This window comes from Citrus sinensis, chromosome 9 (assembly GCF_022201045.2).
Source record: "Citrus sinensis cultivar Valencia sweet orange chromosome 9, DVS_A1.0, whole genome shotgun sequence".
Classification (NCBI taxonomy): Eukaryota; Viridiplantae; Streptophyta; class Magnoliopsida; order Sapindales; family Rutaceae; genus Citrus; species Citrus sinensis.
The window spans coordinates 9493122-9505641 of record NC_068564.1 but is presented as its reverse complement, the minus strand read 5'-3'; the positions used below and the strand labels follow the sequence as shown (position 1 = coordinate 9505641).

Here is a 12520-nt window from a genome sequence, read left to right as displayed (position 1 = left end):
TGTTACGCTAACATTAAATATAGCATCATGTGTTCTAAGTTCTAATTGCCCTACAAGGTAAATCTGTATATCTGGTTCTTTATTAATTTTAGATTAAGCATGCCCCTATTTAAATCAATATTAACTCAACTTGGGAAACCCAATCTAAAGCCATTTATTGTCTTAATTTGTTCCACTAAGTTAGACATTTTTTAGGTTGTTTCTTAGCTAGTATTCACTAAATGGGTGGTCAGCCGAAATAGGGAATTGCAATAAGTAAAATCAAGACAAAATGCTATAGTAAATACAAAGCAGCACACATATATCATTCAAATAACCATTAAGCTTATTTATCACTCAATCACAACAATGTTTAGTTTATGATTTGCGATAAAACGGTAACAAAAATAAGTTTAGCCATGAAATACTGAACTTATTTAAGTTTATAATCTATAATATATTTCTATATATATTATTATTATTATTATTAGGCTTTAATTATGTTACATGATCATGTAACATACATAATTCTTCCACAGCCGTTGGATGAAAATTCAACGACTGTGGAAGAATCATATATCTTACATGATTATGTAAGATAATAATCACTTTATTATTAAGCTAACAGAAGGATGATGTAATACATATGTACGTGCTTCTAGACAACAAATTCAGAGAAGCATTACGCAAAGTCAACAGTTAACTAATCAAAGTCAGCGGACAATTACGTTTGGTCCTTGCTTGGGAATTTCTAATTTCAATGGCAGCAACGTCTGTGGAAAATTACTTTAAATGAAGTATGTACACAAATGCACACCAATTAAGAATATTACAAAAATCATTTAGATGGTACACATCATACATAAACACAGCTTCAGTTTAGGAAGGGGACCATTAATTGTTCAAAATCGATATACAAACATGGTGGCCCTAGCTAAGAAGATAACATGCATGATAAGGATAAACAATTACCCCAATCTTTTTTTTGTGGACATGTGGATAAAACAAAGATAGATTCTGAAAGAGGGCGTATCTATAGATGGCCAATTCAGAACTTATTTAAGATCATACGTTAATTTTATTTTTAATTGAGATAGAGCCTCTCATGTTGGCGTTAATATGTAGACAAGTATGAATCTGATGCATAATAGTACTTTTGAAATTTTGTTTAATTAATTCTTAAGTTGAAATATAAAACAAGTATTCCCCAATCAACCACGAAGAATTAATACCCATTTAGTTTTTTAATCTGAAATTTAAAATCAGTCTGAATTTGGTTGAAGTCTTAGCTGATAGTTTGATGTGTTTTTTTTTTTTTTTTTAATATCTAAATATAATTGACATTATATTTGTTCTTATAAATAAAAAAAAGTTAAATACAGTTATTTAACATTTATATCCTTGTAAGTTAAAATGAATAAAGGGCTTAAGTTTTATAGTTTAGCAAATAAGTATATTTAATAGAGATGTTTTAGGATATAATATTTACTTCTTCGTGCCTTTTCCTATTTATATAAAAGTCACAAAAGTTTACTCTTTATTTTTAATTCAAATGTAAATGTCTGAAAAATCATATATAAGTTAAAAAAACAAACGAACAATTTTAAAAAAGTTTGAAATAAAAAAAAATCAAATTTTAGACATTTAACCAATAAGCATCAATTTCATCTTGGTCAAGAGAGTAGTTGGCTACCATGAAATTTCTGATCCCTGTCTAGTATGGGCATGTCATGAATTAAGCTACGTATTTTAATTTTTGCCTTAAAAAAATTTCCATTCTTTGTTCTAGAAAATTGAAAAAAAAAAGAGTAAAAAATAGTTCACGTTGGTATTATCATTATATTAGTATTATAAACATCCCAACCGTTACTAAGTACTCTATGGCTCGGGTCTTTAGCAGGGTTATTGATAGGAATCAACCGTTTATTCGCTGACGCAGTATCAATCACCATTGGTTGTTCTTCCACTGTTTGAGATACAGATTTAAGAGCAAAGCAATTTGAATGCTTGTAATTGTTACTCTTGCATCCAATTTTCCCCAGGAATTACAGGATCAACAATCCCATCAAACATATTACTTTTAACGTGGCTTAACAGGATCAACAATCCCACTGCAGTAGTCAGGTGATTTTGTCCATGATTTATTCAATTCAGTCTACAGTTCACTAAATATGAAAGGAAAGCATTAATAAATTATCAGGACAAGCTTTTTATAAGTAAATTTCTACCCAAACAAAACATCAAGTAACGACATATACCAAAACTGTAAACATCATAGTTCTCTTATTTTCAATAAAATGTGTTTTATTTTGTTTGGGTAAACGTAAACCAACACCAGTTTTATTTTGTTTCTATGAGGCTTTGTCATCATTTTGTGTGTTTACCATTTTTCCACGGCAAGATTACATGGATGTTGATTGTACGACTTTCTTTATCCATGCTCTGCATTGTTGTGTGTTTGGGATTCGCCGGCGACTTTTCTTGGCTTTATTCATCTGTCAAATTTTCATATCCTAACACATAATCAACGCGCAGACTGAAGACTTTTCTTGGCTTCGATAATTGATGCAAATTATACACAGTAGTATAAATTGGCATGGAGTCTAGGAGTTTCGATATAACAGCATATCCTCAAAGCTAATGATAATTATAATGTCATCCAAATTGTTCCTTCTATTTGAAAATATAGCTTTGTTTTCTGTGATATTTTTTCAATTGAAGCCCACGACTGCTGATTCTAACAACATAATAATAAGGTGCATTGATGAAGAGAGAGAAGCGCTTCTCACTTTTAAACGGAGCTTGGTGGATGAACATGGCGTTCTGTCTTCCTGGGGAAGAGAAGACGACAAAAGAGATTGCTGTAAATGGAGAGGAGTCCACTGTAGCAACACAACTGGCCAAGTCAAGGTGCTTAATCTTCGAACATCCGATTATGAATTTGCTCGGAGGAAGTTCCTAAAAGGTACAATTAGTCCTGCTCTGCTTAAATTGCATGATTTAAGACATCTGGACCTTAGTAACAATGACTTTGGTGGAAGCCCAGTTCCTGAGTTCATTGGTTCCCTCAGCAAATTGAGGTACCTCTGTCTCTCTTGCGGCGGACCTTTAGAACTCCCTCGAAAATTCCGGAACCATTCAAGATTGGAATAAATGCAATTCAGGTATAAACTTCTTTTCCAGAATCTACTGGGGTTCTTCTGATCAGGTATGGATTTAAATGTAAAAACGAAAGAGGGTCGTCCATTAGCATTTCCAGAAATGGTGGTGTAAAAGGATTGTAGAAAATTATTTTTCCTTAAGGTTTAGAGTTCGAAGTTCGAACGGTAGAGAAAAACGGCAGAGGCTTTGAAGAAAATCTATTTTGGTTGGGTGCAGAACTGCAGATAATTGAAGATCTAAGGAAGATAGAAAATGGGAGGAGCTTAGGGAGAAATACAGTAGAAGGACAAAACCTGAATCCTACTCTCATTGTGTTGAGTTTGGGAAATCGAATGGAGCTGTAGTTTGTAGAGGGTATATTATCTACGATGAATGGAAAGTGATCCAACAAGGGCTTGTAGATAGATTTGGGCACTCTTTCGATCTGAAACTATTCCACAATGAAAAAGTAACTTTTTTCTGTCAAAACACAAATGGAAGTAACCGGTTGGGTAATATATGCATTTGCAGATTGCAGGGCAATGTCATCATGGTGTTACGAGGATGGGTACAACATTATTGATAGATTATTGAATGATTGATATTGAAAGATTAAAAATTACTTTTAAGGTTTTGGCTCATTGTTCGTAGTTATTATTATTGACACGACTGAACAACTAGTTATATTACCATTACGATTATTATGGGGTACAATACCTTGATTGATTAATTGGCTGGATCATCGGGATTATAGGTGATATATTAATGAGTAATGATACAGCCACAAACTCTTGTACAAACTTATTTTGTACAAACTGACGTGGCATTAATTCATTGGTTGAATGAAAATATAAATTAATAAAAACAAATCATGTGAGCCAAGTGATATTTAATTCAACCAATCTTATCATGCCACATCAGTTTGTACAAAATAAGTTTGTACAAGAGTTTGTGGCTGTATCATTACTCTATATTAATTGTTGGGCCACAAGATTATAGGTGATATATTGATTAGCCGAGTCATCGAGAGCGCAGGTGACACTATGTGACATGAGCAATTGAATAACAGAAATATTTTATTGTTAAATGATTTCTTAGATGATTAAATATTTGAAAATGATTATTACATGATGACTTAACTTAAAATGAATTTTATCATACTCATGCAATAGATTGTAAAATGAATATTGTTTTCCAATTTATGGTTCCTTATAATGATTATTATGTATTTTATTGTTATTGGTAACCTCATGCATGAATTTACTTACCAAGTTGATGGCTCACCCCTCGTCTCCAACATTTTGCAAGTTAATTTTAGAGATGTGAGGTTTTTGGTTTAGAGAAGAGGATTTTTTAGCTAACACATTTTCTTTGATGAATAAATTGTCATTATTTTGGTTATTGTTCACAGTTGAATTTGTTTTGGATGATTATTGTTATATTTATTATTTTAGAGATTTTATTTTGACAGTGGACAATATTGATTTTTATATTAATAAGATTAATATCACAAGGTTTCATTCATTCCCAATTGGGTTATTACATTATTAATTAAATTTCTACATAGATGGCATTACAAAGATGTTGATCAAAGACTAAAATATTTCGGAGAAGATGGTAATGTTGTTAGGGTGCACTAAATTTAAAACCTTACTACTAGTATAAATAATTAGTACAGAGCGAGTAAGGATCGATCCCACAGAGACTATGCTAGTTGTATTTATTATCAACTCTAAAGCAGAACTTAAAATAAAATAATAATAGAAATAATAATATAAATTAATCTAACTAAAGAAAATGCCAACTAAAAATAGAGAAAAGGGGGGTTTTTGAATTTTTAACTACATAGCAAGAAATAAAGAAATTAAAACTACGAAAACAATAATTTAATAAAAACTCTAATTAAAGGAGAAAGAAATAATAATGAGAAAAACTTTGGTTAAAGGATCATTCGCCACCACCAAACCTGCACATAATATATCAATTCTATCATTAATTTATATTGAAACTATCAACCGTAGACAACAATAAGCTCTGTTAGTCTCAATCTTTTCTTAGTATGTCGTTAGGCAAAACAAGCTCTTCATCTAATCTCTAACTATTAAATAATTTAAAACAAGCTCTTTAAATTTAAGATAATAGAAGCATTAAGTAGAGAAAGATATTAGGTTGATTTAGGCAATAAACACACAAGATCGGATTATTTAACTTAGGTTATGTTCTCCAATCGAAATCACTGATTCCAACCTACTACTAATGATTAAAATATTAAGACAATTATGGATCAAGAATTTTAATCTAGCAATAGAATTTATTCAAGTTCTATCTAATTGGCCACTCAAATAAGACAAGAATAAAATCATAAACATTAATTATAGAAGAACATAAACAATCTCAATTAAATAAATTGAATGATAGAAATTAAAAAAATTCAATTGCATAGCATATTTAGGGTTTTGAATTCACCCTCAACCAAATAAAAAATATATTCTAACATAATTAAATTGAGAATAAAAGAGTTAATAAAACCAGACATAGAGACTAATTCAAACGGCTGTCTCCTCTATTTTTTCTCTTCTCCTTTGCGGCTGCAAATTGTTTTTGTATGTGTGGCTGCCGATCCTCCAATTCTCCTCTAATTCTGCCGCAAGTCTAGCTTTTATAGTAGCTTTTATTGTGCGCCTTAAATCCTCACATGGAAAGGATTAAAAACAAAAGCCAAGCCGCCACTTTTTGTTCATGCATGCACATAACTTGTACAATTAATTGGCCAATGAATATTGTTAAAGCCAAAGCCCATCACGTGCTTGCCATTTAAAGCCATGCCAAAATATTTGCTTCCTCAATTAATCACAATATATGTTTCCCACGTGATTGCATGCATGTTGATTAATCAAATTAAATCTTTCTTTCCTGATCTCTTGTGTACTTTTGTCTCCCAATCTTCAATTCTTTTCCTATTCTTATTCTTTCAATGAAATTTCTTTCCTGAATGCTCTGATTTAATTTCTCTTTAATCCCAAAATATATCTAAAATAATAAAATAAAATAAAAACTAAGATAAAAATTAATACAATAAAATATAATTTTAACAAAATAACTAAATTAAAAATTAACTGAAATAACTAGAATATTTAAGATCAAAACAAGAAAAAGATGGAGAAATTAATAGCAAAATATATGAAAAATATGCACTTATCAGAAGACTAAGAGTGCGTTTGGGAGTGAGGTACTGAAACTTTTAAGCTGCAGCTACTGTGAAGTAAAAGCTATAGCTGTGGAGTAGAAGCTGATGATATTTGATAAAGATGCTGTAACTTTTAAGCTGCAGAAGCTGATAGTGTTTGGTAAATACATGTGTCTAGTATTTTCAATTTTAATTTCACAATTTTTATATATATATATAATTTTATAAAAATCTCGGGACCCATATTATTCAGTTAAGACACTGTGAGACAATTTTGAATTTAATAAAAAACAAATAGTTTTGAAAATGTTTTTGGTATTGGATCCTCCTAAAATTTTATTGGAGATACCCATGGATGTCGAGAATAGATCTATGTAATTTTGTGTCATTTTGATTATTAGATTAAGAGTTAAAATTCAGAGAATCAGACTTCTACGGTATGAATTAGAAAATTAAGTTCTTGGAATAAGTTGTTAATAGTTATTTCTTGTATTTGTTTAAAGTATTGGAGGTGTTTGAGACTGTTAGAGGCTTAGAGGTGTGTTTAAATCATTGCTTTTATCAAGATAAGTAACTCTATTCCTAATGTACTTGATATCTAATGTACTAGATATATATGATAATTTTGATATTTCAATATTATTACAAGTACGTGTGTTTTCTTAGTTCTTCATAACAAAAATAATTGATGTGAGTGTTTTTAAATTTGAAAATTATGCCATTTTTATGGTTTTAACAAAATATTATAAATGCCTTTAAATGTGCAATTTATTTTGCTAGATAATTATATTTTTGAAATTGTTTATAAAATGTTAGAATGGAAATTGTTCTACAAGCCTAAATCATTGTTATGATCATTTATGAATCTAATATGAATATTATGTTCACGTATTCGATTTAAATTATCTATGAAAATTTATGCGGGAGCCACCTTTTGAGACTGTATGGGGGCCATATCTCGAGGACTAAAGTGCCACGTACATTATAAAGTACCACGTGTAATTTGCTACAAAGGAAAAATAAATTTAAATAATTTGGTTCATTGTCCGTAGTCATTTTGATTCCGTTATATACTTACACACACACACACACAGAGTATTGAGTTTCTATTCAGATTGTGTCTATGATATTCTGATTCTCATTCTATTCCAGCCTGGTCATCGAGAGTATAAGTGACACTATGTGACATGAGCTAATCTTTTGTGTCCTGTATTTATATATTATATGATTTGTTTCTATGATTAATTATGATTTCGATATTCTGGATCATTTATGAATTTGTCCTTATGTTATTATATCTCATTGTAAAATTTATGTTTTTTTATTGTGATATATATATTGGTAAACAAGGCTTGCAATACTTTTGGTATCGGATATCCCTGGGGTGTTGGGAATGGTTTTACTTGCCGAATTGATAGCTCACTTCTCTTCATTACTTTTTGCAGATTGAGTGACTTGTTGAGAGATGTGCTTATCTTTGGAGTTAGAGATTAATTTACTTTTGCTAGTTGAATAAAAGAAGGACGAATTTCTATTTCTTTTAAGCTTGTTAGTCTTCTCAACTTGTAATTGGAGAATTTTGAAACTTTTGTTACATTTATGATTTGGGAGAGAAATTTCAAGTATTTGACTTGTGGATTTGTTGATTTGTTTAATAAAAATTGAGATATTTCAGGTTGAGATTTTGTGTAAGGATTTCAATATGTAAGTAATCTCCTACTATCACATGCTCCACACGTGTTAAATTTGGAGTGTTACAACTGTTAAGCTTTGCATATCCAAATTGATTAAGTTGAAAATTAGGGTAAGATGATAGGATTCTAGGGTTTTACTTAGAGAATTCAAGAGAGAAAAGATGAGGAATTTAAGAATTTAGAGGGGAGAGAGAAGAATTAACAGGGGTTAGAATTAATTTTATTATTGCTTGCTTAAAAACATAATGAGAACCACTTACTTATAGTGGCTCAACACATTCCTAATTCTAATCTAATTAGAACCTTAAATTATAATTATAGTAAGAAAACCTAATCCTAATAGGAAAGAAAAAATAAACCACTTGGGTTCTGTAGAGATTTGATTGAGCTGCTAATCTTATAAAACCAAAACTCTGCCCATGATCTTTGACTAAGATCAACAGAAGTTGCACACAAGCAATAAAATTGAACCAGAATCTATTCAATATCCTCTCAACAGACTTAACCACTCAAGAACAGAAATTAAACAACAGAAAAGAATGAATCAGAAACAAAATCACAGAGAGAGCAAGAGATAACGTGGTCCAATCTTTTTCAAGACTTGCATTCCCGAGTGAAAACATCAGAGATTGTTTTTTTGATCGATTCAAAGAAGAAACTACAAGTACTCAGAATTGAGGATACAGAGCTTAAGAATTAGTTTTCTCTCTCCAAGATTCTCTCTCGAATACTCTCGAATCACTCCCCCAAGTGAGGTGCAAAACCAGCTTTATATTACAGGGAGATAACAGAACAATGAACCCAGATAGCGCGGCCCTCTTCCACGTGTCCAAGACCGTTAAACCGAACTGGGATGCACTTAAGTGACCACGTGACTTAGCACGCGCAATTTCTTGAATCTGTTATGAGTAAAACGCAAGCTTTAACGTCGTTTACAGTTAGTAATCACGAGCTCCCTCACGGGACTTCATAACGGATTTAACCGGTAGCCCAATACGCTGCCGTTTGCACTGGTTTATATTTGAATTCATTAACTCTACAGGTTCTAATAGATTCTAATATGATTTTGTTTCAAAATGAAGATTGAAGATCATCCACGGCGGCAGTAGGAGATTTAAGTTGGATGACTTCTGGTGTTGACAGTCTTTTTTCTTTTATTTCCAGAATTTATTTCCTTCTTTGCAAGTTGTGTTTTCTCAAGACTCGCAGCTCCACCAAATTCTGGCGTGAAGGCTTATCATCTTCCTTTTTAATGCAGGTTTGCAGCCTACATCAGTCGCCAGTTGGAGTCAAATGAAAAATTTAGGGTCGTGTCATTAGTCTCATGCATCCACAAATTTGATAACTTTTAACTGAAAATGGGTATAAACTTATGGTGATTTAATAAGAATGCAGTGAAGAATTAAGAGATATTCAAGTGCCTGCGATTGTGTTGGTTTCCCATATCCCAACCAATCCAACATTTCAGGATAAGGCTTTTCATTTAAATTAATAGCACAACGTGCCAGAGGGATAGTCCAAATTCTTGTTGCATTCTCTCAACTCTCAATTCTCATGATATTAGTTATAGCTTCGTGAAGAACATTTGGCAACCTCAGATGGAGGAATCTGAAACAGAGATGGCGTCATTGCCCTATGATTGAGGTTTTGAATTAACTCTTTCCCAGCATGTTTCTTTGATTCATGAGGATTTACATATTTTTTTTTTTCATAATACATTAATTAAAACTTATACAAATGGAAGAAGGAAGCAAGAAAAGTAAATCAAACATTGAACATGACAAGGTACAAGAAGCAAGCGAGTCTCAGGTATCAAGCTTTCCAAGGCGACAATCAAGTTCAACAAAGCGAAGGTGAAGCAAGGCAAACAAGGATTCAAGCGGCACGTCATAGATCAAAAAAGTGAAGACTCACTAAGCTTCAACACAGTGAACAACTCAAGTCTGCTTACCAGCATTTGTTGTACAAGCAAACGTCTCAGTTTTAATGCACAACATTTGGTGTCTCGTGATCTTGAGCGGAGAAGATACAATAATATTTACCATTAGAATCCGCTATCAACTCTATTAAATATTGTTGTTCCTTGATCTGTGTCTTCATCTTCACTATGCTTTAAATTTTCTTAAAATCTAACTCATTTTGAAAAAAAGAAACCCATTTCAATAAAACCAGTTTATGTAATTGCAAAATGAAACCTAGGTACATTTGGCTGGCAAGTAGTGAATTGTGTGATCTAATTGTGATCGTATATAAAGCCATTAAGTTTACGATTTGGTTAATTATGTACCGTATAACAAGGTTTCTATAATTTCAACTTGTTCGTGAATAATAGCAAAGCTAAATTTATAATAAGGTCTCTATACGTTAAATTTACTTTTAATTGTGACAGAGCCACTCATGTTGGAGTTAATATGTAGACAAGTATGAAGCTGATTGATAATATACTTTTGCAATCTTGTTTAATTAATTATTAAGTTGAAATGTAAAACAATTCTTCCCCAATCAACCACGAAGAATTAATACGCAGTTAGTTTTTTAATGTGAAATTTAAAATTAATCGGAATTTGGTTGAAGTCTTAATCGATGATTTGAATGCAATTTTAAAAAAGTTTGAAATAAAAAAAAATTTAAATTTTAGACATTTAACCAATAAGCCTCCATTTCACCTTGGTCAAGAGAGTAGCCACGTATTTTAGTTTTTGCATTAAAAAAATTTCCATTCTCTGTTCTAGAAAATTGAAAAAAAAAGAGTAAAAAATAGTTCACGTTGGTATTATTATTATATTAGTATTATAGACATCTCAATCATTACTAAGTACTCTATGGCTCGGGTCTTTAGCAGGCTTATTGATAGGAATCAACCGTTCATTCGCCGACGCAGTATCAATCACCATTGGTTGTTCTTCCACTGTTTAAGATACAGATTTAAGAGCAAAGCAATTTGAATGCTTGTAATTGTTACTCTTGCATCCAATTTTCCTCAGGAATTACAGGATCAACAATCCCATCAAACATATTACTTTCAACGTGGCTTAACAGGGTAGCTCTGAAGAAAAACAGAGGAGCTCGGTACTTGGCCACTGCAGTAATCAGGTGATTTTGTCCATGATTTGTTCAATTCAGTCTACAGTTCACTAAATTATCAGGACAAGCTTTTTATAAGTAATTTTCTGCCCAAACAAAACATCAAGTAACGAGATATACCAAAACTACATTTTCAATAAACTGTGTTTTATTTTGTTTGGGTAAACCAACACCGGTTTTATTTTGTTTCTATGAGGCTTTGTCATCATTTTGTGTGTTTACCATTTTTCCACGGCAAGGTTACATGGATGTTGATTGTACGACTTTCTTTATCCATGCATTGCATTGCCGTGTGTTTGGGATTCGCTGGTGACTTTTGTTGGCTTTAATCATCTCTCAAACTGTCATATCCTAACCCATAATCAACGCTCAGAATGAAGACTTTTCTTGGCCTCAATAATTGATGCAGATTATACACAGTAGTATAAGTTGGCATGGAGTCCAGGAGTTTCGATATAACAATATATCCTCAAAGCTTATTATAATTATAATGTCATCCAAATTGCTCCTTCTATTTGAAAATATTGCTTTGTTTTCTGTGATATTTTTTCAATTGAAGCCCACAATTGCTGATTCTAACAACATAGTAATGAGGTGCATTGATGAGGAGAGAGAAGCGCTTCTCGCTTTTAAACAGAGCTTGGTGGATGAACATGGCGTTCTGTCTTCCTGGGGAAGAGAAGATGACAAAAGAGATTGCTGTAAATGGAGAGGAGTCCACTGTAGCAACACAACTGGCCATGTCAAGGTACTTAATCTTCGAACATCCGACGAGGAAAACGCTCAGAGGAAGGTCTTGAAAGGTGAAATTAGTCCTGCTTTGCTTGAATTGCATGAAATAAGACATTTGGACCTTAGTAAAAATCACTTCAGTGCAAGCCCAGTTTCTGAGTTCATTGGTTCCCTCAGCAAATTGAGGTACCTCAATCTCTCTTGTAGCATGCCTTTAGAACTCCCTCGAAAATTCCGGAACCATTCAGGATTGGAATATCTCAACCTAGAAAACTCTAGTTTATTTAGTGTGGGAAGCTTAGAGTGGCTTTCTCGTCTTTCTTCTTTAAGACACCTTGACCTGAGTTACATTAATCTCACTAAATCTAGTGACTGGTTTCAAGTAGTTGCCAAGCTCCATTCCCTAAAATCATTAGTCCTACGCTCGTGTGCTCTTCCACCTATCAATCCATCGTTTATTTGGCACTTCAATTTGAGTACGTCTATTAAGACCCTTGATCTTTCTGACAACAATCTCCCTTCTTCTTCAGTATACCCTTGGCTTTTCAATCTTAGTAGGAATATTCTTTATCTTAACCTTGGCTCTAATTCATTACGAGGTTCAATTCCAGAGGCTTTTCAACACATGGTTTCTCTTAAAAGTCTTGATCTCTCTGATAGTGAACTTGAAGGTGGGATTCCAAAATTCTTTGGAAAAATGTGT

At 32.3% G+C, this 12520-nt stretch overlaps 1 protein-coding gene and 1 long non-coding RNA gene across 2 annotated transcripts in view; one reads left to right on the top strand and one right to left on the bottom strand.

Annotated features, from left to right (window-relative positions):
- The window catches only part of LOC127899743 (uncharacterized), a 41597-nt gene that overhangs the window by 18714 nt on the left and 10363 nt on the right, over nt 1–12520 (bottom strand). The window lies entirely within an intron of this gene.
- LOC107174622 (receptor-like protein EIX2) overlaps nt 1–12520 on the top strand; it is a 92534-nt gene that overhangs the window by 78061 nt on the left and 1953 nt on the right. The window lies entirely within an intron of this gene.